Source organism: Entelurus aequoreus, linkage group LG22, assembly GCF_033978785.1.
Source record: "Entelurus aequoreus isolate RoL-2023_Sb linkage group LG22, RoL_Eaeq_v1.1, whole genome shotgun sequence".
Lineage (NCBI taxonomy): Eukaryota > Metazoa > Chordata > Actinopteri > Syngnathiformes > Syngnathidae > Entelurus > Entelurus aequoreus.
The window spans coordinates 45,408,945-45,433,659 of NC_084752.1; the positions used below are offsets into that span (position 1 = coordinate 45,408,945).

Below are 24,715 nucleotides of genomic sequence, written 5' to 3' on the forward strand. Positions count from 1 at the left end.
TGGGGGGAAAAAAGAAAAGGAGATCTTTTTTTTTTCTCATGCTTTGTGCTAAGGCTGGACGATATATGGAATATAGTCGCTATATCGCGGGGTTGTCTCTGTGCGATATAGAAAATGACTATATGGTGATATTGGAGTATAAGTTCTCACGCAGTTGCTTTTAGCTGCGGGCATTACACTACAGGCTCTTCTCACTCTATCTTGTCTCTCCTTCTCACAGAGACATAAAACAAGCGCACCTTCTTACATACGTCACATACTGTCGCGCGTGCAACGTCATACGCCCTCGCCGAGCAGAGAGGTAGCAGCATGGGTAAAGTTAGCTGTGATGCTAGCGGAGCGGTGCGAGTGGTAATAGAGCGAGAGAAGGTGCGAATCTGGTAACAAATGAAGGAAGAACAGACAACCGTAATATGTCAACTATGCGGCAAAAGCGTTGCTACAAAAAGTCGCATTACTGCTAATTTGCAGCATCATTTGGAAAGTAACCTGCTCGAGAATGAAGAGTGCTTGAAACTCCGCATGTCAACATCTCCGGCCGGTGCCACACCAACAAAATGCCCACGCAACCATTTCCACATCAACACCGTATGTAACAAATAGTCAACAACAGAAGGAGATAACGTCCGCAGGAACCTACCACATAGTGAAGGACATACACTATTTGATTTCCTATTATGCAGCTCATTTTTATTTGACACTTATTGAAATATCTTGTGTGACATCATGCACAAAAGTGCACTTTATTTGTTTTCAACTATTGTAGTGGCGTTCTGTACAAAAAGTGCTCTTTAATTTAGTGTTGTTTTGATATGTCATCTTAGTGACATCATGCACAAAAGTGCACTCATAGCTTGTTTTAAAATGTCTCTGACAATCTTGCCTGCTTAATAACTGTTTAATAAATACACTTTTGCTAAAATGACTTAGTTGTGATTTCCCTCTCTGCATGAAAGTTTAAAAGTAGCATATATTAATGCAGTATGAAGAAGAATGTTTGAATGTAGACACATAGAATCATCATACTGCTGTGATTATATGCATCAAGTGTTCATTCAAGGCTAAGGCCAAATATCCACATATATATGGTGTATCGTGACATGGACTAAACATATCCACATATATATGGTGTATCGTGACATGGACTAAACATATCCACATATATATGGTGTATCGTGACATGGACTAAACATATCCACATATATATGGTGTATCGTGACATGGACTAAACATATCCACATATATATGGTGTATCGTGACATGGACTAAACATATCCACATATATATGGTGTATCGTGACATGGACTAAACATATCCACATATATATGGTGTATCGTGACATGGACTAAACATATCCACATATATATGGTGTATCGTGACATGGACTAAACATATCCACGTATATATGGTGTATCGTGACATGGACTAAACATATCCACATATATATGGTGTATCGTGACATGGACTAAACATATCCACATATATATGGTGTATCGTGACATGGACTAAACATATCCACATATATATGGTGTATCGTGACATGGACTAAACATATCCACATATATATGGTGTATCGTGACATGGACTAAACATATCCACATATATATGGTGTATCGTGACATGGACTAAACATATCCACATATATATGGTGTATCGTGACATGGACTAAACATATCCACATATATATGGTGTATCGTGACATGGACTAAACATATCCACATATATATGGTGTATCGTGACATGGACTAAACATATCCACGTATATATGGTGTATCGTGACATGGACTAAACATATCCACATATATATGGTGTATCGTGACATGGACTAAACATATCCACATATATATGGTGTATCGTGACGTGGACTTGTGCATAGTGAGGAAGAGTAACGTATTTTCGGACTATAAAGCGCACATAAAATCCTTTAAGGTGCGCCTAATGTACGGAATAAATCAGGTTGTGCTTACCGACCTCAAAGCTATTTTATTTTGTACGTGGTGTAGTGATAAGTGTGACCAGTAGATGGCAGTCACACATAAGAGATACGTGTAAACTGCAAGATGAGGCCAGTAATGGTGTAGTGATAAGTGTGACCAGTCGATGGCAGTCACACATAAGAGATATGTGTAGACTGCAAGATGAGGCCAGTAAACCACCAAAACTTTAAATGTTCCATTGAGAATATAGAACATTACACAAATATCTGTCAACATGTTTTTAGTAGGACTTTGGTAAGCTATGAAGCCGCACCACTTGATGGATTGTGGGAGCATTACGACTAATTGTGCTTCAACATATAAGTTTTATTATGGTGTGTGTATAAGGACCGCAAAATGGCACCCATTAGCAGACATTATCTGCAGTTTTGTCTTGCAATATTATGCAAAAACAGCTTTTCTTACGTTCCAATACCTGCTGATCTGTATTTGGGATCTGTATCGCTATTGTAGTCCATGCCAACACCGTAGTTGATCATCTTCTTCTTTTTCTTTATCTTCTTGTTTTGTGACATTCATCCTCTGCTGTTGCCATTTCTAATATAAAGTAGTGTAAAGTTCTAACATATCTGTCAGTAGACTCACCATGAAAGCGCTAAAAACTACCGGTGTAGTGGGTTTACATTATTAATAATAGTTATTAGAGGGTTCCGGTCGGACGGTTTTTCACGGGACACATTTCGGGCGTTGTTGTTGCACTAGTGAGCCACGGATGAGGAGATGCTGCTTCGTTATTGATTGAAGTAAAGTGTGAATGCCATTAAAACAGTTAGCGCCATCTTTTGACACTTCTTCCACTCCCGTCCTTGCACGCTACACCGCTACAACAAAGATGACGGGGAGAAGACGCTGTCCAAGGTGAGCCACGTAAATAAGACCCGCCCACAAAACGGCGCATCCTGAAGAAACGCTCAGAAAGCGACTTGAAGATGATGTGTAAAACATCATCCATGCAACATTTTGACTAAAGAACCACCATTACATGTTATGTAGACCAGTGTTTTTCAACCTTTTTTGAGCCAAGGCACATTTTTTGCGTTGAAAAAATCCGGAGGCACACTACCAGCAGAAATCAGTTGACAGTAAAAAGTCGTCGCAATTGTTGGATATGACTTTAAAGCATAACCAAGCATTTTTTAGCAATCAAGAATATTTCAGTTGTTTTTATCCTTCTTTGTGCGGACATTGTTGATAGTCATGTTATATTCGGATGTACATTGTGGACGCCGTCTTTGTTCCACAGCAAGTCTTTGCTGTCGTCCAGCATTCTGTTTTTGTTTACTTTGTAGCCAGTTCAGTTTTAGTTTCGTTCTGCATAGCCTTCCCTAAGCTTCAATGCCTTTTCTGAGGGGCACTACCTTTTCTTTATTTTTGGTTTAAGCATTAGACACCTTTTTACCTGCAAACTGCCTCCCGCTCTTTCCGACATCTACAAAACAATTAGCTACCGGCTGCCCCCTACTGATATGGAAGAGTATTACACGGTTACTCTGCCAAGCTCTAGACAGCACCGACACTCAACAACAACACATCATTTGTAGACTATAATTACTGGTTTGCAAACAATATTTTTAACTCAAATAGGTGAAATTAGATAATCTCCCATGCACACCAAACTATCTCACGGCACACTAGTGTGCCACGGCACAGTGGTTGAAAAACACTGATATAGACCACAAGGAAGTCTTTTAGAAAAAAAAAATAATAATAATATGACCCCTTTAATGCGCCTTATAATCCGGTGCCCCTTTTGTATGAAAATAGACCTGACTAGACCCGCTCATCAGCAGTGTGCCTTATAATCCGGTGCGCCCTATGGTCCGGAAAATACGGTACTTGTGCCTAGTGAGGAGGAGTACACGCTAGGGGTGTAACGGTACGTGTATTTGTATTGAACCGTTTCGGTACGGGGGTGTCTGTTCGGTTCGGAGGTGTACCGAACGAGTTTCCACACGGACATATTAAGTAGTGTAACGCACGTTGTGTAAACAATGCACACCGAGGCACAACACACGGCATGCTAGCAGCTAACGGGCTAGGATAGACTGACCATATGTCCTCTTTTCACCGGACATCTCCTCTTTTGCGGAGCTGTCAGGGCGGAGTTTCTTAAATGCCTCAAATGTCCGGCATTTTGAGTTAGGGTTGCGTGTATTTTCAATGTACGTTCAGGGTTAAGAAGGGGTTAAAAACAAAACAAACAGCAGCATTGGTGAGGGAGGGGCAGAGACAGAGAGAGAGAGTTATGATAAACGCGCATGCGTCGCCAGGCTCTGCTTTTTATCCATAGATTTATCACATTTAATTTTTTATTATCTATAGCAGGGGTGTCAAAAGTGTGCCCCGGAGGCCATTTGCGGCCCACAGCTAATGTTTTAAAGGCCCACGGTACATTCTAAAAATACTATTAAAATAAACAAAAACATAACAAAAGTGAAATAGAAAAGCTTAAAGGTTAAATGTAATTTAGAAAAAGTTGCAATGTTGACTAATAAAACAAAGCTGTTTTTTTTTTAATTTCAAACTGTCATTGCTCAAAACATAATATTGAATCAAAATCAATGTTATTATGAATTATTGACCTATCCAAGATTCCCATTACTTCACATCAAATATTCCACTAAGAAAAATATTTTTGGTGGAAGATTTGGTAAATAACCCAAAAATTTATATTTTGTTGTTTTCTTACTGTACCGAAAATGAACCGAACCGTGACCTCTAAACCGAGGTATGTACCGAACCGAAATGTTTGCGTACCGTTACACCCCTAGTACACGCACAATAATAAACATATTACTGTCTCTGAAAGGAAGTATAATTGATCAGTCTCAGCAGACTGTTCAGACCAGTGAGTGTTATCATCCTAACAAATGCAGAGATGACCTTTCTCTCATTTCTTCTCAATGAGGCATGTCAAAAAAAAAGAGCACATTTAGAGTGGCAGCTTCCTGGCCCCGACAAACACACACAAAAGTGTTTGCTGGGATTTCCTGTTTGTAGCAGGGTCTCCAAAGCACGAATGACAACGTGTCAGCCACACCCGTCGGCCGTGCGTGTCATCGTGCAGAAATACCTCCGAAGAACAACAGCTGGGCTGAAACTGGTCTTGCTTCACCTGCTCAGGCCTGGCTAGCTAGCGATGTCTGCGCGACAAGCAGGAGCATGCATGCTTTTCTAATGTCAACATGTCATCCCCCGCCTGCTGTGAGTCAGTATTCTACTTCATTGTAGTCATCAAATTGAGACAGAAGCATGGTGTTTGCTTTTAGGGCCAGACAATATAAACATCCGAGTGACCTGTACATACTTGAAAAATGCTGCGGCGAGCCAAAAAAGGTGCAGCCGAGATGCTATCCTTTTACCTTTGAATTCAGCGGTGCATGATGGCGTGAATAATTCAACAACTGATGCCACAGTCTTGGCTTTTAGGTAGAACCCGCCTTTGTACCTTTCAGGGATGTGACGATGTGAACATTTTATATCACGGTTATCGTAACCAAAATCCTCACCATTATCATTGTTATAGTGGTATTGTGGGATGTGCTCGATAAGTACTCTTTTTTTTATACACACTGAAATCTTTTAACCAAGTTTTTTTTTTACTGAAATACTGTAAATATACACACTGTTGTAAAATCCACTATTTTGCATGTTATGTTTCTTAATCTAAATCAGTGTTTTTTAACCTTTTTTGAGCCAAGGCACATTTTTTGCGTTGAAAAAATGCGGAGGCACACCACCAGCAGAAATCATTAAAAAACGAAACTCAGTTGACAGTAAAAAGTCATTGTCGCAATTGTTGGATATGACTTTAAAGCATAACCAAGCATGCATCACTATAGCTCTTGTCTCAAAGTAGGTGTACTGTCACCACCTGTCACATCACACCCTGACTTATTTGGACTCTTTTGCTGTTTTCTTGTGTGTAGTGTTTTACTTCTTATTTTGCGCTCCTATTTTGGTGGCTTTTTGTCTTTTTTTGGCGTTTTCCTGTAGCAGTTTCATGTCTTCCTTTTTCATTTCATTCATTTCATTTATTTATTTATTTCAACTTTGAATCAAAATCAATGTTATTATGAATTATTGACCTATCCAAGGTTCCGATTACTTACACTAAGAAAAATATTTTTGGTGGAAGTTTTTGCAAATTTGGTAAATAAATAACCAAAAAATGAATATTTTGTCGTTTTCTTACTGTACCGAAAATGAACCGAATCGTGACCTCTAAACCGAGGTACGTACCGTTACACCTCTAGCTAGAACCCATTATTCATATTTACATCGTTTCTTACAGATACATTTCCTTCACTATACATACTTTTCAATTTAAAAACTCTGTTCAAATGGTTTGTGTTTACATATGGCTGCTCAATACCCAAAGCACTTAACATTATATGTCACATTCACCCATTCACACACACATTCTTACACTGATGGCGGCAGCTGCCATGCAAGGTGCTAATCAGGAGCAAGGGTGAAGTGTCCGGCCCTAGGACGCAAAGGCCGTGACAAGGATGGCGGGAGTTGGAGCCCTCGAGTTGCTGGCAAGGCCGCTCTTGCATCTGAGCCACACCGCCCCAATGAAGTTTTTAAATGGAGGTTCCACTGTATATGGCTGTAGAGGCCTGTATATGGCTGTATAGGGCCTGTATATGGCTGTATATGGCTGTATAGGCCTGTATATGGCTGTATAGGCCTGTATATGGCTGTATAGGCCTGTATATGGCTGTATAGGCCTGTATATGGCTGTATAGGCCTGTATAGGCCTGTATATGGCTGTATATGGCTGTATAGGCCTGTATTAAGGCTGCAGCTAACGATTATTTTTCTATCGATTAATCTATAGATTATTTTTACGATTAATCGGTTAATCTATAGATTATTTTTAGAATTAATCTATAGATTATTTTTCCTTTTACCGATTATTTTTTTATTCAAAATGAAGATGAAAAAATAAATGTAGGCCCGTTTTTTCAAAAGGCATGGCTTTTATTTACAAAAAAAAAGAAGTATGGCCACTCAGTCAACATTGACAACAACATGACTAAATATTCTGTAACAATGTAAACATTTAAAACTTTTAACATTTAACAAAATTAAAAGTAGCTTATTTGCTTTTTAATGTGCAAATATAAAAGTCAACATCCAGTGCAAATCTTAATATTCTGCAATAGTATAAGCATTTAAAAAGTAAAAGTATTGCTTATTTTGCTTTAAAATGTGCAAAAATAAAGATAAACATCCAATACAAAAAAGTGCAAAACGAAATATTCTGTAACAACAGTGTAAACATTTCAACAAAAGTGAAAGTATTGCTTATTTGCTAAAATGTGCAAAAATAAAGATAAACATCCAATACAAAAAAGTGCCAATCTAAATGTTCTGGAGCACTGTAAAATTAAGTATTGCTTTTAAAATGTGCAAAATAAACATCCAGTCCAACACAGTACACAATAACCAATTCTACTCATTCCAGTGAGTGTCTAACAGTTGTAATGAAGAAAGGTTAGCATGTCTACATGCTCTGCTTCTTTTCTTGTTTACAATATTCCCAGCAGCTGAAAATAGGCACTCAGAAGGGGTCGATGTGGCTGGAACTGAGAGGTAATTAGCCTTCACCTCAAGCCAGGATTGCGAGTGAGCTGAGCTGCAGTTTAAGTTTCTAGTAGGTCAACGGGCTCATAGTGATGTTACTAGTAGTTGACTGGGAGGTGTTTATTATCATTTGGGGAGAGTCCGCTGCCTGATGCTCACCTGCTAAACACCTATCTGCTCCACGCTGAAGCGCTGACTACATGCGCTCTGAATACGCACTGCTGATTGGCTGATAATGCTTCGTGTGTACCAATCAGATGGTTGTGTGGGTGGGACAATGCTGCGTGTGTACCAATCAGATGGTTGTGTGGGTGGGACAATGCTGCGTGCTGAGACAGAGGCAGACGGAGCAAAGCAGCTTGTTAAGACTTTAGCTTTAGCTTAGAAACTCGTTCGGTACACCCCCGTACCGAACCGAAAGCCCCGTACCGAAACGGTTCAATACAAAACACGTACCGTTACACCCCTAGCAGATACAAATGACACATTCATGTTTTTGTGTAAGGATGACAACGTATGCTCGCGGGGACGATTGACTAGTTGATGGTTTTCTTTTCAAATATTCGTTCATAGCCGTTGTGCTGCTATGATAGGCCATTTCCGCTCAACACAGTGTGCATACAACAACATTATTAGGCCGTTTATTGAAATACTCCCACACTTTTGACCACTTTTGGCATGCTTTTCCCCCCTCGCTCGCACCGCTCGCATCGTCTTCTTTGATCGTCTGCTTTGCGCTTCGCCATGACGGTAGTGTGACGTCATTATGAGACGCGTCGACGCACAAAAACGGCGTCGACGTATTTACGTAACCGATGACGTCGACTATGTCGACGCGTCGTTTCAGCCTTAGCCTGTATATGGCTGTATAGGCCTGTATAGGCCTGTATATGGCTGTATATGGCTGTATATGGCTGTATATGGCTGTATAGGCCTGTATATGGCTGTATATGGCTGTATATGGCTGTATATGGCTGTATATGGCTGTATATGGCTGTATATGGCTATATATGGCTGTATATGGCTGTATAGGCCTGTATATGGCTGTATAGGCCTAATCTTCTCACTCATGAGGCTGCCGTACGTTTAAAACGGCTGTTTTTGGCCTGCGGCCCCTTGGCACATTTTCACTTTGGTCCAAGGGCTGTCACTAGGTTTGAAGAAGAGGGGAGGGCTTAGTCCCCTGGAGGTTCCTGTGATGCTCGCGCGCTTTGCACTTGCAAGATCTTTTCGCTCACAACTTTTTGGCACTGTATTAGAACTACACAACAAACACTGAATACATCTAAATGGTTGGAAGTGGAAGAAAGCTTTAGGCATCTGTAGTAAGCATGAGATGGCCCAAACACATAAGGAGGGAAAAGCTAGCAGGCAACTTATAAACAAGGAAACTGCACACATGATAGCAGTGTAGACCAACTTGTGCAGCACTACAGAGTTGACCTGAACACAGAGGAGGTTCTGGTGGAATGAAACTTTCTTGCCTGGAAAACAGCCTCTTTGATTCAGAATGTTTGCACTTGCAAGATTATTGTTGTGACTGTGTTGGAATTCCCTTGATCACCCCCTGGGAGGTGAGGGGAGCGGTGGGCAGCAGCGTAGCCGCACCCGGGAAGCATTTTTGGTGAATTAACCCCCAATTCCAACCCTTGATGCTGAGTGCCAAGCAGGGAGGTAAGGGGTCCCATTTTTATAGTCTTTGGTATGACCCGGCCGGGGTTTGAACTCACAACCTACCGATCTCAGGGCGGACACTTTAACCACTAGGCCACTGAGTAGGTGCCTATTCATAATTAATGATATTTACTCTTAATTGAACGGTTTAAAAGAGGAGAAAACACGAAAAAAATGACAATTAAATTTTGAAACATAGTTTATCTTCAATTTCGACTCTTTAAAATTCAAAATTCAACCGAAAAAAAGAAGAGAAAAACTAGCTAATTCGAATCTTTTTGAAAAAATTATAAAAATTATTTATGGAACATCATTAGTAATTTTTCCTGATTAAGATTAATTTTAGAATTTTGATGACATGTTTTAAAAAGGTTAAAATCCAATCTGCACTTTGTTAGAATATATAACAAATTGGACCAAGCTATATTTCTAACAAAGACAAATCATTATTTCTTCTAGATTTTCCAGAACAAAAATGTTTAAAGAAATTCAAAAGACTTTGAAATAAGATTTAAATTTGATTCTGCAGATTTTCTAGATTTGCCAGAATCATTTTTTTGAATTTTAATCATAATAAGTTTGAAGAAATATTTCACAAATATTGTTCGTCGAAAAAACAGAAGCTAAAATGAAGAATTAAATTAAAATGTATTTAATATTCTTTACAATAAAAAAGATACATTTACTTGAACATTGATTTAAATTGTCAGGAAAGAAGAGGAAGGAATTTAAAAGGTAAAAAGGTATATGTTTAAAAATCCTAAAATCATTTTTAAGGTTGTATTTTTTCTCTAAAATTGTCTTTCTGAAAGTTATAAGAAGCAAAGTAAAAAAATTAATTAATTTATTTAAACAAGTGAAGACCAAGTCTTTAAAATATTTTCTTGGATTTTCAAATTCTATTTGAGTTTTGTCTCTCTTAGAATTAAAAATGTTGAGCAAAGCGAGACCAGCTTGCTAGTAAATAAATACAATTTAAAAAATAGAGGCAGCTCACTGGTAAGTGCTGCTATTTGAGCTATTTCTAGAACAGGCCAGCGGGCTAGTCATCTGGTCCTTACGGGCTACCTGGTGCCCGCGGGCACCGCGTTGGTGACCCCTGCACTACTCTATTAAACTACGAAACCCAAAAGCAGTGAAGTTGTCGCGTTGTGTAAATGGTAAATAAAGAGAATACAATGATTTGCAAATCCTTTTCCACTTATATTCAATTGAATAGACTGCAAAGACAAGATATTTCATGTTCAAACTGAGAAACTTAATTTCTTTTGCAAATAATCATGAACTTAGAATTTAATGGCAGCAACACATTGCAAAAAAGGCATTTTTACCAGTGTGTTACATGTCCTTTTCTTTTAACAACGCTCAGTAAAGATTTGGGAACTGAGGAGACACATTTTTGAAGTGGAATTATTTCCCATTCTTGCTTGATGTACAGCTTAAGTTGTTCAACAGTCCGGGGTCTCTGTTGTGGTATTTTAGGCTTCATATTGCACCACACATTTTCAATGGGAGACAGGTCTAGTACCCTTTTACTCTTTTACTGTAACACGTGGCTTGGCATTGTCTTGCTGAAATAAGCAGGGGCGTCCATGATAACGTTGGTTGGATGGCAACATATGTTGCTCCAAAACCTGTATGTACCTTTCAGCATTAATGGTGCCTTCACAGATGTGTAAGTTACCCATGCCTTGGCCACTAATACACCCTCATACCATCACACATGCTGGCTTTTACACTTTGAGCGCCTAGAACAATCCGGATGGTTCTTTTCTTCTTTGTTCCGGAGGACACGACATCCACAGTTTCCAAAAACAATTTGAAATGTGGACTCGTCAGACCACAGAACACTTTTCCGCTTTGCATCAGTCCATCTTAGATGAGCTCAGGCCCAGCGAAGCGTTTCTGGGTGTTGTTGATAAAGTTGAGTTTTAATCTGCACTTACAGATGTAGCGACCAACTGTAGTTACTGACAGTGATTTTCTGAAGTGTTCTTGAGCCCATGTAGTGATATCATTTACACACTGATGTCGGTTTTTGATGCAGTACCGCCTGAGGGATCCAAGGTCACGGGCATTCAATGTGACTTGCAGTGATTTTCCCAGATTCTCTGAACATTTTGATGATATTACAGACCTTAGATGGTGAAATCCCTAAATTCCTCACAATAGCTGGTTGAGAAATGTTGTCCTTTAAACTGTTGGACAATTTGCTCAGGCATTTGTTGACAAAGTGGTGACGCTCGCCCCATCCCTGTTTGTGAATGACTGAGCATTTCATGGAAGCTGCTTTTATACCCAATCATGGCACCCACCTGTTCCCAATTAGCCTGTTCACTTGTGGGATTTTCCATAAAGTCTTTGATGAGCATTCCTCAGCTTTCTCAGTCTTTTTTTGCCACTTGTGCCAGCTTTTTTGAAACATGTTGCAGGCATCAAATTCCAAATGAGCTAATATTTGCAAAAAATAAAGTTTTCCAGTTGAAACGTTAAGTATCTTGTCTTTGCAGTCTATTCAATTGAATGTAGGCTGAAAAGAATTTGCAAATCATTGTGTTCTGTTTTTATTTACCATTTCCACAACGTGACAGCTTCACTGCTTTCAGTTAAGTTTAAGTAGCACACCCATACTGCAAAGCTGTAGTAGTGTGATTCGCTTATCATACGGTATGGAAGTTATTTTTCTGTCAGCAATATTATAGACATTATTATTATTATGTATTTGTATATCACAAATTAATCATAATGGCGAATAATGATGAGGCTTATGATATATATTATTGATGTATATTATATTCCGAAATAAGACAGATACAAAATAAGATTAGCAAACACAAGCAAAAATTATCTTTTAGGAACTCACGTCAATCCATGTTCCACCACTGATCTGAACACGCTGTTCAGAGCAGATATCGAGGCAAATGTCCCCAAAACTGCGGGAGACATCTTCTTTCATAATCTTCTCCACAGTTCAGAAAATGTTAACTTTGATTGCACAGAATCCTTGAAATTGCAACAAATGCGCCAGTACTGAGACAACTAGAATTGAAGCATGTTTACTCCCGTAAACACTGCAGGATGTGCGACTGCGGACTGGCTGCAACTTGCTAAAGTAACAGTGAAACGGTGGACTGGATGTTCAGTATAGTAATGCGGGCGTTACTGATGGAACGGATTGGATTGGATAATAAGCGATGACAAAGGCTGTTCAAATGATTTATAATCATAGTGAATAATGCTGACCGGTCAGATCATTATCTATTTGAACTCATATTCTTGCATATTTATATAGAATTTTTCTGCAATTTTTTTGTCAAAAAAATAAAAATAAAAATCACACCAATGTATTTACAGAGGCTGAAGCCCCGCTAAAATAGTCCTAATGCTATGGCCCCTGAAGGCAAAACGTTTGGGCACCCATGAGCAGAGAGATATGTTTACCTCTAAAGCAGGGGTCACCAACCTTTTTGAAAGCAAGAGCTACTTCTTGGGTACTGATTAATGCGAAAGGCTACCAGTTTGATACACACTTAAATAAATTGCCAGAAATAGCCAATTTGCTCAATTTACCTTTAACTCTATGTTATTATTAATAATTAATGATATTTACACTTAATTGAACGGTTTAAAAGAGGAGAAAACACGAAAAAAATGACAATTAAATTTTGAAACATAGTTTATCTTCCATTTCGACTCTCTAAAATTCAAAATTCAACTGAAAAAAAGAAGAGAAAAACTAGCTAACTCGAATCTTTTTGAAAAAATTAAAAAAATTATTTATGGAACATCATTACTAATTTTTCCTGATTAAGATTAATTTTAGAATTTTGATGACATGTTTTAAATAGGTTAAAATCCAATCTGCACTTTGTTAGAATATATAACAAATTGGACCAAGCTATATTTCTAACAAAGACAAATCATTATTTCTTCTAGATTTTCCAGAACAAAAATTTTAAAAGAAATTCAAAAGACTTTGAAATAAGATTTAAATTTGATTCTACAGATTTTCTAGATTTGCCAGAATAATTTTTTGGAATTTTAATCATAATAAATTTGAAGAAATATTTGACAAATATTCTTCGTCGAAAAAACAGAAGCTAAAATGAAGAATTAAATTAAAATGTATGTATTATTCTTTACAATAAAAAAAATAAATTTACTTGAACATTGATTTAAATTGTCAGGAAAGAAGAGGAAGGAAATTAAAAGGTAAAAAGGTATATGTGTTTAAAAATCCTAAAATCATTTTAAGGTTGGATTTTTTCTCTAAAATTGTCTTTCTGAAAGTTATAAGAAGCAAAGTAAAAAAATTAATGAATTTATTTAAACAAGTGAAGACCAAGTCTTTAAAATATTTTCTTGGATTTTCAAATTCTATTTGAGTTTTGTCTCTCTTAGAATAAAAAATGTCAGGCAAAGTGAGACCAGCTTGCTAGTAAATAAATACAATTTAAAAAATAGAGGCAGCTCAATGGTAAGCGCTGCTATTTGAGCTATTTTTTAGAACAGGCCAGCGGGCTACTCATCTGGTCCTTACGGGCTACCTGGTGCCCGCGGGCACCGCGTTGGTGACCCCTGCTCTAAAGGCTTAGTGGCCACATGCGTGGACAGCACCTTTTAGCTCGTATTTCCAAAATGGTGTACACTACTGAAATGGGGTCTTATGTGGACACTTATACTGCCATCTGGTGGTGTCAGAAGAGTATAACATACAATGGAATTTGGAGAAAAAAAAGTGTAAAAATAAGAATTAGCATGTCACTAAACATTAAGTACATGTTTGTTACTTATGGACTAAGTTACATCATATCAAAAGATGATTCTTAGTTTTTATTCTAATTAGGGTCCAATAAGCCCAAATAGCAAAGAAAAATATAAAAAAAAGCATGTAAACAAACAGCTTGGGCCTTAAGAGGTTAAACAATCAGCTTCTGTTCTCACTGTGGACAACATTAAGCATTAAACAATCTTGCCGGAACAAAAGTGGTTGGATTCAAGTCTTCTACAGTGAAACATTTGCAGGGCTTTTTCCACTGCTAAAGCGTAACAACAAATTGATGCTTCATGGAAGCCCTCAAACACAATACACTTTGTTAGAAACGCCTATTTGAACGTTTACTTAATCATATTATCTAATTCCTCTTGTGAAATGATGGAAAAAGTCCCATCTGTCTGTCATGATCTTTTCATTACAGAGGGGAGGAATGGCTTCACCTCCATGTTTACAGTCATGATAGCGTGCCGACAGCAGGCAGGTCACAGAGGATGATTTGATGAAGCAACCTCCTGTGCCATGCTACACAAAGAGGCAAATGAGATGCCTTAGTCCACTGTCAACAACCACAGACTCCACTTGTGCCCTGGGTGTGTGTGTAAACATCTGTGGTAAACATTGCCGGAGGGCCAACACCCCCAAAAAAGGTGCAGTGTTTACTTACAGGTCTCTCTGCCTGTGTTTGCTCAAGCCACAAGCGCTCGTCTTCGCTGCCGATGCCACACTCGGTGTCCACTCCTCGTCCCGTGCACAAAGCCCTTTCAGTGCGCTTGTCCAAGAGGTCATCGGCGGGTCAGAACGCTGTGATGCCGTTCTGCAAGACAAGAGAAAGCAGAAGGGCCTCAGAGGTGGGGATGAGTAGACCGTTGCTATTTATACAGAAGAGCTTGCTGGGAATCCTCCCAGAGGAGATACGTGGGAGCGATCCACACGACGTGCAACACCTCTAGGAGTGAGTCAACCCCACTGTCGGTACATCCTCTGTCGCGTCTGTTCGGATATGAGCCGTGGGAAACACCTGGCAACCTAGACCACTATCCTTACTCAAGGCTGTCCTAATGCACAGGAGCCGCACCCAATCAGGAGACCCCGATTTTGACGGCGGAATTGAACGATTTGTGTTCATAGACTGCTCAGCTTCGTCTAGATCAGTGCTTTTCAACCACTGTGACGTAAGATACATTCTGGTGTGCCGTGGGAGATTATCTAATCACCTATTTGGGTTAAAAATATTTTATGCAAACCAGTAATTATAGTCTGCAAATGATCAATCAATCAATCAATCAATGTTTATTTATATAGCCCTAAATCACAAGTGTCTCAAAGGGCTGTACAAGCCACAAAGACATCCTCGGTACAGAGCCCACATACGGGCAAGGGAAACTCACCCCAGTGGGACGTCAATGTGAATGACTATGAGAAACCTTGGAGAGGACCGCATATGTGGGTAACCCCCCCCCTCTAGGGGAGACCGAAAGCAATGGATGTCGAGTGGGTCTGACATAATATTGTGAAAGTCCAACACATCAGCGAAAGTCCAGTCCATAGTGGGGCCAGCAGGAACCATCCCGAGCGGAGACGGGTCAGCAGCGTAGAGATGTCCCCATCCGATGCACAAGCTAGCGGTCCACCCCGGGTTGGGAGCAGAGTAGAAAAGAAAAGAAAAGAAAAGAAACGGCAGATGAACTGGTCTAAAAAGGGAGTCTATTTAAAGGCTAGAGTATACAAATGAGTTTTAAGATGAGACTTAAATGCTTCTACTGAGGTAGCATCTCTAACTTTTACCGGGAGGGCATTCCATAGTATTGGAGCCCGAATAGAAAACGCTCTATAGCCCGCAGACTTTTTTTGGGCTCTGGGAATCACTAATAAGCTAATAAATGATGTGTTGTTGTTGAGTGTCGGTGCTGTCTAGAGCTCGGCAGAGTAACCGTGTAATACTCTTCCATATCAGTAGGTGGCAGCCAGTCGCTAATTGCTTTGTAGAGGTCGGAAACAGCGGGAGGCAGCGTGCAGGTAAAAAGGTCTCTAATGCTTAAACCAAAAATAAACCAAAAAGAAAGTAGAACATTTTATAGTCTGGAATTTACGGTTATTAAATGTGAGCAACAAATGCCTTGTGAATGCAGAACATTTTAATGCTCGCGTTGTAGATGATGATGTGGAAGAATGTTAATCGCCTCTAAGAGGTCGGTCGAAATGCAAAAACAAACTATTTCTTAAAAGTCTGGTTGAGACACATTCATCTGTTGCCCTTAGGACAAGACAGCGTGCTGTTGTTCCACACTCCACCATCTTCAGCCCACCCAAAAAAGTGGTTATTTCCCGATCCTTTCTGAACCGGAGGTCAATATGAGATGGGAGTGTTTCAAAGTGTGAAATCAAGCAGCTGCCCGACAACAAAATTGAGCCCACCGCACTCCCCCAGCAGCGACAGAAAGTTGGCTTTTGGGGAGAGACAACGAGTAAAAGAATGAGTGAAAGAACGAGAGAGAGAGAGAGAATAATATTTCTAAGTAGATATAAACAGAAAAAGTGGATTTGGAGATGAAGTTCTGGGAAAAGAACAGATGTGCATACAGGCAATCCAGCTGTGGGACACTTGATAACTGTGAGACGTGTTTGAAAGCGGGGTTAAGCAAGGAGGAATTGACAAATGTGAGGCATTCCATTTGTTAGGAAGACAGGGTGAGGATTTGGGATCAGCGTTTCATGAAATTTTGAGGTGGCAGAAAGACCTGGGCAAAATGGACATTACCGCTGACTGATAGAGAAAGCATGCCAGTTACTCATTAGCTGCCTTGATCAGATCAGCACTTGAGGAGGCAGAACTAGGGCTGGGCGATATTAAGATATATGGCGGGTTTGTCTATACAGACTATATGGTGATATTGGAGTATACGTTCTCACACAGTTGTTGTCTTGTCTCTCCATCTCACAGAGACATAAAACAATCGCACCTTCTTACATACGTCACATACTGTCACGCGTGCAACGTCACACGTTTTCACGGAGCAGAGAGGTAGCGACAGGGGTAACGTTAGCTGTGGTGCTAACGGAGTGGTGCGAGTGGTAATACGAGAGAGAGAAGGTGCGAATCTAGGTAACAATTGAAGGAAGAATAATTAATTCCCAAGAAAAACAGCAGGGGGTACATCGTCTGCCGGTGGTTTGGCTTCAAGCGGGAAGATGTTGAACAGACAACCGTAATATGTCAAGTATGCGGCAAAAGTGTTGCTACAAAAAGTAGCAGCACTGCTAATTTGTAGCATCATTTGAAAAGTCACCCGCTAGAGAATGAAGAGTGCTTGAAACTCTGCATGTCAACCATTTCCATATCAACACCGTATGAAACAAATAGTCAACAACAGAAGGAGATAACGTCCGCAGGAACCTACCACATAGTGAAGGACATACAGTATTTGTTGTCCTATTATGCAGCTCTTTTTTATGTGACACTTATTGAAATATCTTGCGACATCATGCACAAAAGTGCACTTTATTTGTTTTAAACTATTGTAGTGGCGTTCTGTACAAAAAGTGCTCTTTAATTTAGTGTTGTTTTGATATGTCATCTTAGTGACATCATGCACAAAAGTGCACTCATAGCTTGTTTTAAAATGTCTCTGACAATCTTGCACTTTCTGTTTTGAAATGACATGAATGTTTGTGCCACTCCTTAATAACTGTTTCATAAATACACTTTTGCTAAATTGACTTAGTTGTGATTTCCCTCTCTGCATGAAAGCTTAAAATGAGCATATACTGTATTAATGCAGTATGAAGAAGAATGTTTTAATGTAGACACATAGAATCATCATACTGCTGTGATTATATGCATCAAGTGTTCATTCAAGGTTAAGGCAAAATATCCACATATATATGGTGTATCGTGACATGGACTAAACATATCCACATATATATGGTGTATGGTGACATGGACTAAACATATCCACATATATATGGTGTATCGTGACATGGACTAAACATATCCACATATATATGGTGTATCGTGACATGGACTAAACATATCCACATATATATGGTGTATCGTGACATGGACTAAACATATCCACATATATATGGTGTATGGTGACATGGACTAAACATATCCACATATATATGGTGTATCGTGACATGGACTAAACATATCCACATATATATGGTGTATCGTGACATGGACTAAACATATCCACATATATATGGTGTATCGTGACATGGACTAAACATATCCACATATATATGGTGTATCGTGACATGGCCTAAACATATCCACATATATATGGTGTATCGTGACATGGACTAAACATACCCACATATATATGGTGTATCGTGACATGGACTAAACATATCCACATATATATGGTGTATCGTGACATGGACTAAACATATCCACATATATATGGTGTATGGTGACATGGACTAAACATATCCACATATATATGGTGTATCGTGACATGGACTAAACATATCCACATATATATGGTGTATGGTGACATGGACTAAACATATCCACATATATATGGTGTATCGTGACATGGACTAAACATATCCACATATATATGGTGTATCGTGACATGGACTAAACATATCCACATATATATGGTGTATGGTGACATGGACTAAACATATCCACATATATATGGTGTATCGTGACATGGACTAAACATATCCACATATATATGGTGTATCGTGACATGGACTAAACATATCCACATATATATGGTGTATCGTGACATGGACTAAACATATCCACATATATATGGTGTATCGTGACATGGACTAAACATATCCACATATATATGGTGTATCGTGACATGGCCTAAACATATCCACATATATATGGTGTATCGTGACATGGACTAAACATACCCACATATATATGGTGTATCGTGACATGGACTAAACATATCCACATATATATGGTGTATCGTGACATGGACTAAACATATCCACATATATATGGTGTATCGTGACATGGACTAAACATATCCACATATATATGGTGTATCGTGACATGGACTAAACATATCCACATATATATGGTGTATCGTGACATGGACTAAACATATCCACATATATATGGTGTATCGTGACATGGACTAAACATATCCACATATATATGGTGTATTGTGACATGGCCTAAAAACATCCACATATTAATAAAAGGCCAAATTGCCCAGCCCTAATTGAAATCATTATTATTTTCTATGTTATGTAAAACACATTTGTATTGCCCTTTCTATTTTAAACAAACAGTATGTGAACTGGGCTTTCATTTTTTCAAAATGAAACTTCAAAAAAATCATTCATCAGTTCTAAAATAAAATGTACAAAAGACAAACGCTGTCTATCTGCGGTGAGGTGGCGACTTGTCCAGGGTGTACCCCGCCATCCGCCCGAGTGCAGCTGGGATAGGCTCCGGCACCCCCGCGACCCCGAAAGGGACAAGTGGTAGTAAATGGATGGTAAGAGCTAACTACAAATAAACATGTCATTGCAGAGTGGGATCATAAAGTGCAAACAAGTGGACAAATAAAAGGAATAGGGTGTACTGCTCACAGTCTTTGCCAAATAAAACCTTATTACATACATTATTTATGCGTGTCTTTGAGAGGTGAATGGATACAGGGTCCCTCGGTGCACTGTTGATGTTACGTCGTGGGCAAACGATGGCAGTTGAGGAAAGAAGGGAGATGTTTTTAATGCTTAACCTGTCACGGCAACTCAATCATTTTTTGAATGTGCACACTAAAGTAGCTTTGTTCTGCCACTTGTTGGTTTATTATACACGCAGGAGCATTTCCTGGTTTGAGGGAACGAGCGGGAGAATGCCTAAAGAACGGCGAGGCGTGCGGGCGTTAAAATGTGGGTCACTCTACGGGAGAGAAGGGCACCGTAGAGTGCGTACATCCGTACGCACATAAACCTGGCGTGCGCACTTTTTTACGACAAAGTGGAGATGTGTCAAGAGTAGGCTTGCAAAATTCCGGGAATATTCAAAGTTGGAAAGTTTCCATGGGAATTAACGGGAATTAATGGGAAATTCATGAGAATAAACATTGAATGCAACATGCTAGGTCTTGCAGCATGATTATTAGCTAAAACAACCTGATTTAATGCAAATTCAGTAGAATTTCAACCCTGCACTGTGCATTCCTCCATCACATGTGCAGATAATTACAAGCATGCTACACACTACAGCAGGGCTATTGAGGCCACACTAGTATTTGAGCCCAAGAACTTCATCCAGTCAGGTATGTGTTGATGATATAACTGGGGTAAATATATTTGATATATGGTGTAATTGCTTGTTACTATATTTCTCCGTTAGCTGTGATGCTAATTTTCTCTATGTTAAATCCCATTCATTTATGCTAACAACGTTAGCGATCCGAATTTACCTTTTTTTGTGATCTGTAAAGTTCAACTATCCATCCATCCATCCATCCATTTTCTACCGCTTATTCCCTTCGGAGTCGCGGGGGGGGCTGGAGCCTAGCTCAGCTACAATCGGGCAGAAGGCGGGGTACACCCTGGACAAGTCGCCACCTCATCACAGATAGACAGACAACATTCACACTCACATTCAAACACTAGGGCCAATTTTAGTGTTGCCAATCAACCTATCCCCAGGTGCATGTCTTTGGAAGTGGGAGGAAGCCGGAGTACCCGGAGGGAACCCACGCAGTCACGGGGAGGACATGCTAACTCCACACAGAAAGATCCCGAGCCCGGGATTGAACTCAGGACTACTCAGGACCTTCGTATTGTGAGGCAGACGCACTAACCCAGACCTGGGCATTCTGCGGCCCGCGGGCCACATCCGGCCCTTTGTGCATCCCTGTCCGGCCCACGTGAGGCCAATCATAAATTACAAAATACATTTTAAAAAGTATCTATCGCGACTGTGCAATACAACAGTGCTGCTTTTGTTTTGAAAGGCGTTATTTGTATTACTTCCGTGTGGACGTATGCTCGTGCGCGATTGTGAGTGAATGTGAACAGCAGCAATCACAAATTACAAAATAAATTTAAAAAAAACATCTATGTCGTGCGTGCAATACAATTGTGCTGCTTTTATTTTGAAAAGTGTTATTTATGGGCGTATGTCCGTGTGTAACCTGTGAGTGAAGGTGCACAGCGACAAATGATGTCCGGTTATCCCCGAGACGCTAAAAAAAGAAAAGTTGATGACGAATGGCGTGTTTTCAACAAGACATGGACTGCCAAGTATTTCTTTACAGAAATTAAAGGTAAAGCCGTGTGCTTAATTTGTGGTACACAGGTTGCTGTGTTTAAAGAATATAGTGTAACGACCTGCTGAAGTTGATATTGTGTTCTTGAGTTGCGTAAATGAGGAGTGAGGGTAGACGTGCGTGTGGAAGGACCGAGATAAGTTGAGCTGTGTTAGTATAGGTTGCTCAATAAATGTTTAAAAAGAGCGTCAGACTTGGTGTGCACTTCTTCTGGACGCTACAATTGGTGTCAGAAGTAAAACTTTGCGCATACTGCCGCTGCTTGTGTGCTCAGCCTGCTATGTCATCGGGAGGTACGTGCCACGTGAGGAGCTCGCCGCAGAGAGAGGAAGAGAGGGAGGAAGGAGAGAGGCAGCGTCACAGGAGAGAGAGGGAGGAAGGAGAGAGGCAGCGTCTACAGGTGCAGCGCACGCTGCTTGGCATGGGGGAATTCCGCCCTCAATGAAGACTCCCAGGTTTGATGGCAAGACGAACTGGGAGGCATTTCATCCCACTTCTGACACCAATTGTAGCGTCCAGAAGAAGTGCACACCAAGTCTGACGCTCTTTTTAAACTTTTATTGAGCAACCCATACTAACACAGCTCAACTTATCTCGTTCTTTCCACAAGCACGTCTATCCTCACTCCTCATTTCCGCTTCCTCCTTCGCCAATCACCTTACAGGCGTGCTACGTTCACAACAAAGAGGATGCAGGATAAAGTGACAGAAATTGAAATTTTTGCATTGTATTATACATCAGGAAGTGTTGTGTAAGAAAGTGTTAAAAATAAAACCATCAAAAGCCATCTGCTTTTGTATAAAGATAAGTTAGGTTAATTGAAAATATTATTATTATTATTATTTATCTTACGGTATATCAAAAATAATTTAAGCAAAATTTAATTGAAATATTGTCGGTGTGGCCCTCCAGCAGTGCTCGGGCTGCTCATGTGGCCCCCGGTAAAAATGAATTGCCCACCCCTGCACTAACCCCTCTGCCACCGTGCTGCCCTTAAAGTTCAACTAGCAAATAATCAAAAGGTGTAGTTTCCTCTGCCTTCTGTTCTGCTAGTCATTCTGTTGTCATACAAGAATGTAGGTTATAGTTTGATTTAGCATGCTGATTGAGTGTTAATTTATTCATCTAGCCTATTTCTATTCATTTGTCCATCAGTCAAATATTTTTAAAGACTACTCCAACTGTTTAGCTGACTATTTATATCTGTGTGTGGCATTGCATTAGTGTTTTACGTGAATAAATCAATACAAACAGAATAATGCCACATACACCATCTGATGTGTGGAGACATTTCACCCCAACCAATGTAGGTGGAAAGGCGGTGTACATTTGCAAATACTGTGCAAAGAGCTACGTCAAAAATGCCACAAAGATGCAGCAGCAAATAGACAAGGGCCCAATAACATATCATTATTGTAATTCCCCATTTATTCCCATATATTCCTATTAATTCCCATGGACGGTGTCCAACTTTGAATAATCAAAAAATGGCCAATATTTCCTAACTTCCCGAGCTTAACTCCCCGTGGTAAATTTCCGGAAATTTACCGAAAACTTTCCACCCCTTTGCAACCCTAGTCGAGAGTGAACTGAAGGTGGAAATGTGCGGTGACTCACGCCAACTTCACGTCTGTCGTACGCACATTTCACATTGATGCTGGGTAACTGTTTAGTCCAGTCCCGCTGTGGACTGGACTCCCGCTGATGTGTTGGATCCACTGTGGACTGGACTTTCACAATGTTATGTCAGACCCACTCGACATCCATTGCTTTCGGTCTCCCCTAGAGGGGGGGGTTACCCACATATGCGGTCCTCTCCAAGGTTTCTCATAGTCATTCACCGACGTCCCACTGGGGTGAGTTTTTCCTTGCCCGTATGTGGGCTCTGTACCGAGGATGTCGTTGTGGCTTGTACAGCCCTTTGAGACACTTGTGATTTATGGCTATATAAATAAACATTGATTGATTGATTGATAAATACAGAAATGTCTCACAATTACTCCTTAGAACAGGCCTGGGCAATTATTTTGACTCGGGGTGCCAAATTTAGAGGAAAAATGTGTCTAGGGGCCGGTTTATCTGATTTTTAGGAACAATTTATTATTTATTTACTAATACAAAACCTCACAATAATGTCTGGCTGAATGCTAAAATCGTTATGACAGACCGCCTTAAAAAACAGAATGACATTTTAAATGTTTTTACTGAATGAGACACACCCAGAATGTACATGAAAATAAAGAATGTGGGATTTACAATATTAACTATGAACGATAAAACACGGAATATTGACAACGTATGAACGTCACACACCCTCTCCATCCACATATTATACAATCAAGCGAAACGCAACAAAAATGCAACAAACAGCGAATATGAACGTGAAAACAAACAAAAAACCACCTACAGTCTGATATATCTGATACATCACTAAGCGTCTGTCCCTGACACCTGCATTTCAGGCTGGCCACTCTGGAAACACTCTATGGAAACGCTCCCCGCCCACACTGCTTGGTGCCTGGTCTGAGCTGCTGTGACTTAGATGACCATAGTAACTAATTAGATGACCATAGTAACTAATTAGATGACCATAGTAACTAGTACATCAGGCAAAAGCGCAGATTCCAACCATTGAAATACGTAGTATAGTTGAAGACTTACGGTCATTAGAAAACATGACTGCATATCATAATGGCAGCTACACTTTCCATCTTAAAGATCAAAAAAAAATATTTGGGAATGTCCGGCGGGCCGGATTGAAAAGCTTAACGGGCCGCATGTGGCCCCCAGGCCTTAATTTGCCCAGATCTGCCTTGGAATGATTGATGTGCACATCAGAGACATATGATCAATGAACACACCCCACAAATGGATATAAAAGCATAGGCAAAGTGGTGCAAAAAAACACATTAAAGTATCGGCATGTTAGCCATGTATAATAAATTCCCGTACAAGGCAGCTGAACAGGCCGGGATTAAAGGCCTACTGAAACCTACTACTACCGACCACGCAGTCTGATAGTTTATATATCAATGATGAAATCTTAACATTGCAACACATGCCAATACGGCCGGGTTAACTTATAAAGTGACTTTTAAAACTTCCCGGGAAATATCCGGCTGAAACGTCGCGGTATGATGACGTATGCGCGTGACGAAGTCAGAGTAACGGAAGTTATGGTACCCGTGGAATCCTATACAAAAAGCTCTGTTTTCATTTCATAATTCCACAGTATTTTGGACATCTTTTGCAATTTGTTTAATGAACAATGAAGGCTGCAAAGAAGACAGTTGTAGGTGGGATCAGTGTATTAGCAGCGGACTACAGCAACACAACCAGGAGGACTTTGTTGGAGCGCTAGCCGCTCTAGCCGCCGACCTCACCTTGACTTCCTACGTCTCCGGGCCGCCAAA

At 40.0% G+C, this 24,715-nt stretch overlaps 1 protein-coding gene across 3 annotated transcripts in view; it reads right to left on the minus strand.

The window, feature by feature from the left end:
• Nucleotides 1-24,715, minus strand: part of LOC133639515 (cilia- and flagella-associated protein 251-like) — a 128,710-nt gene that overhangs the window by 86,093 nt on the left and 17,902 nt on the right. For 2 of the 3 annotated variants that reach the window (XM_062032868.1, XM_062032871.1), the window contains exon 2: nucleotides 14,708-14,857. The exons of the other annotated variant lie outside the window; for it this stretch is intronic. The gene's annotated coding sequence lies outside the window, so the exon portion shown is untranslated. The remainder of the gene's footprint in view (nucleotides 1-14,707; nucleotides 14,858-24,715) is intronic. 3 annotated transcript variants of the gene reach the window in all.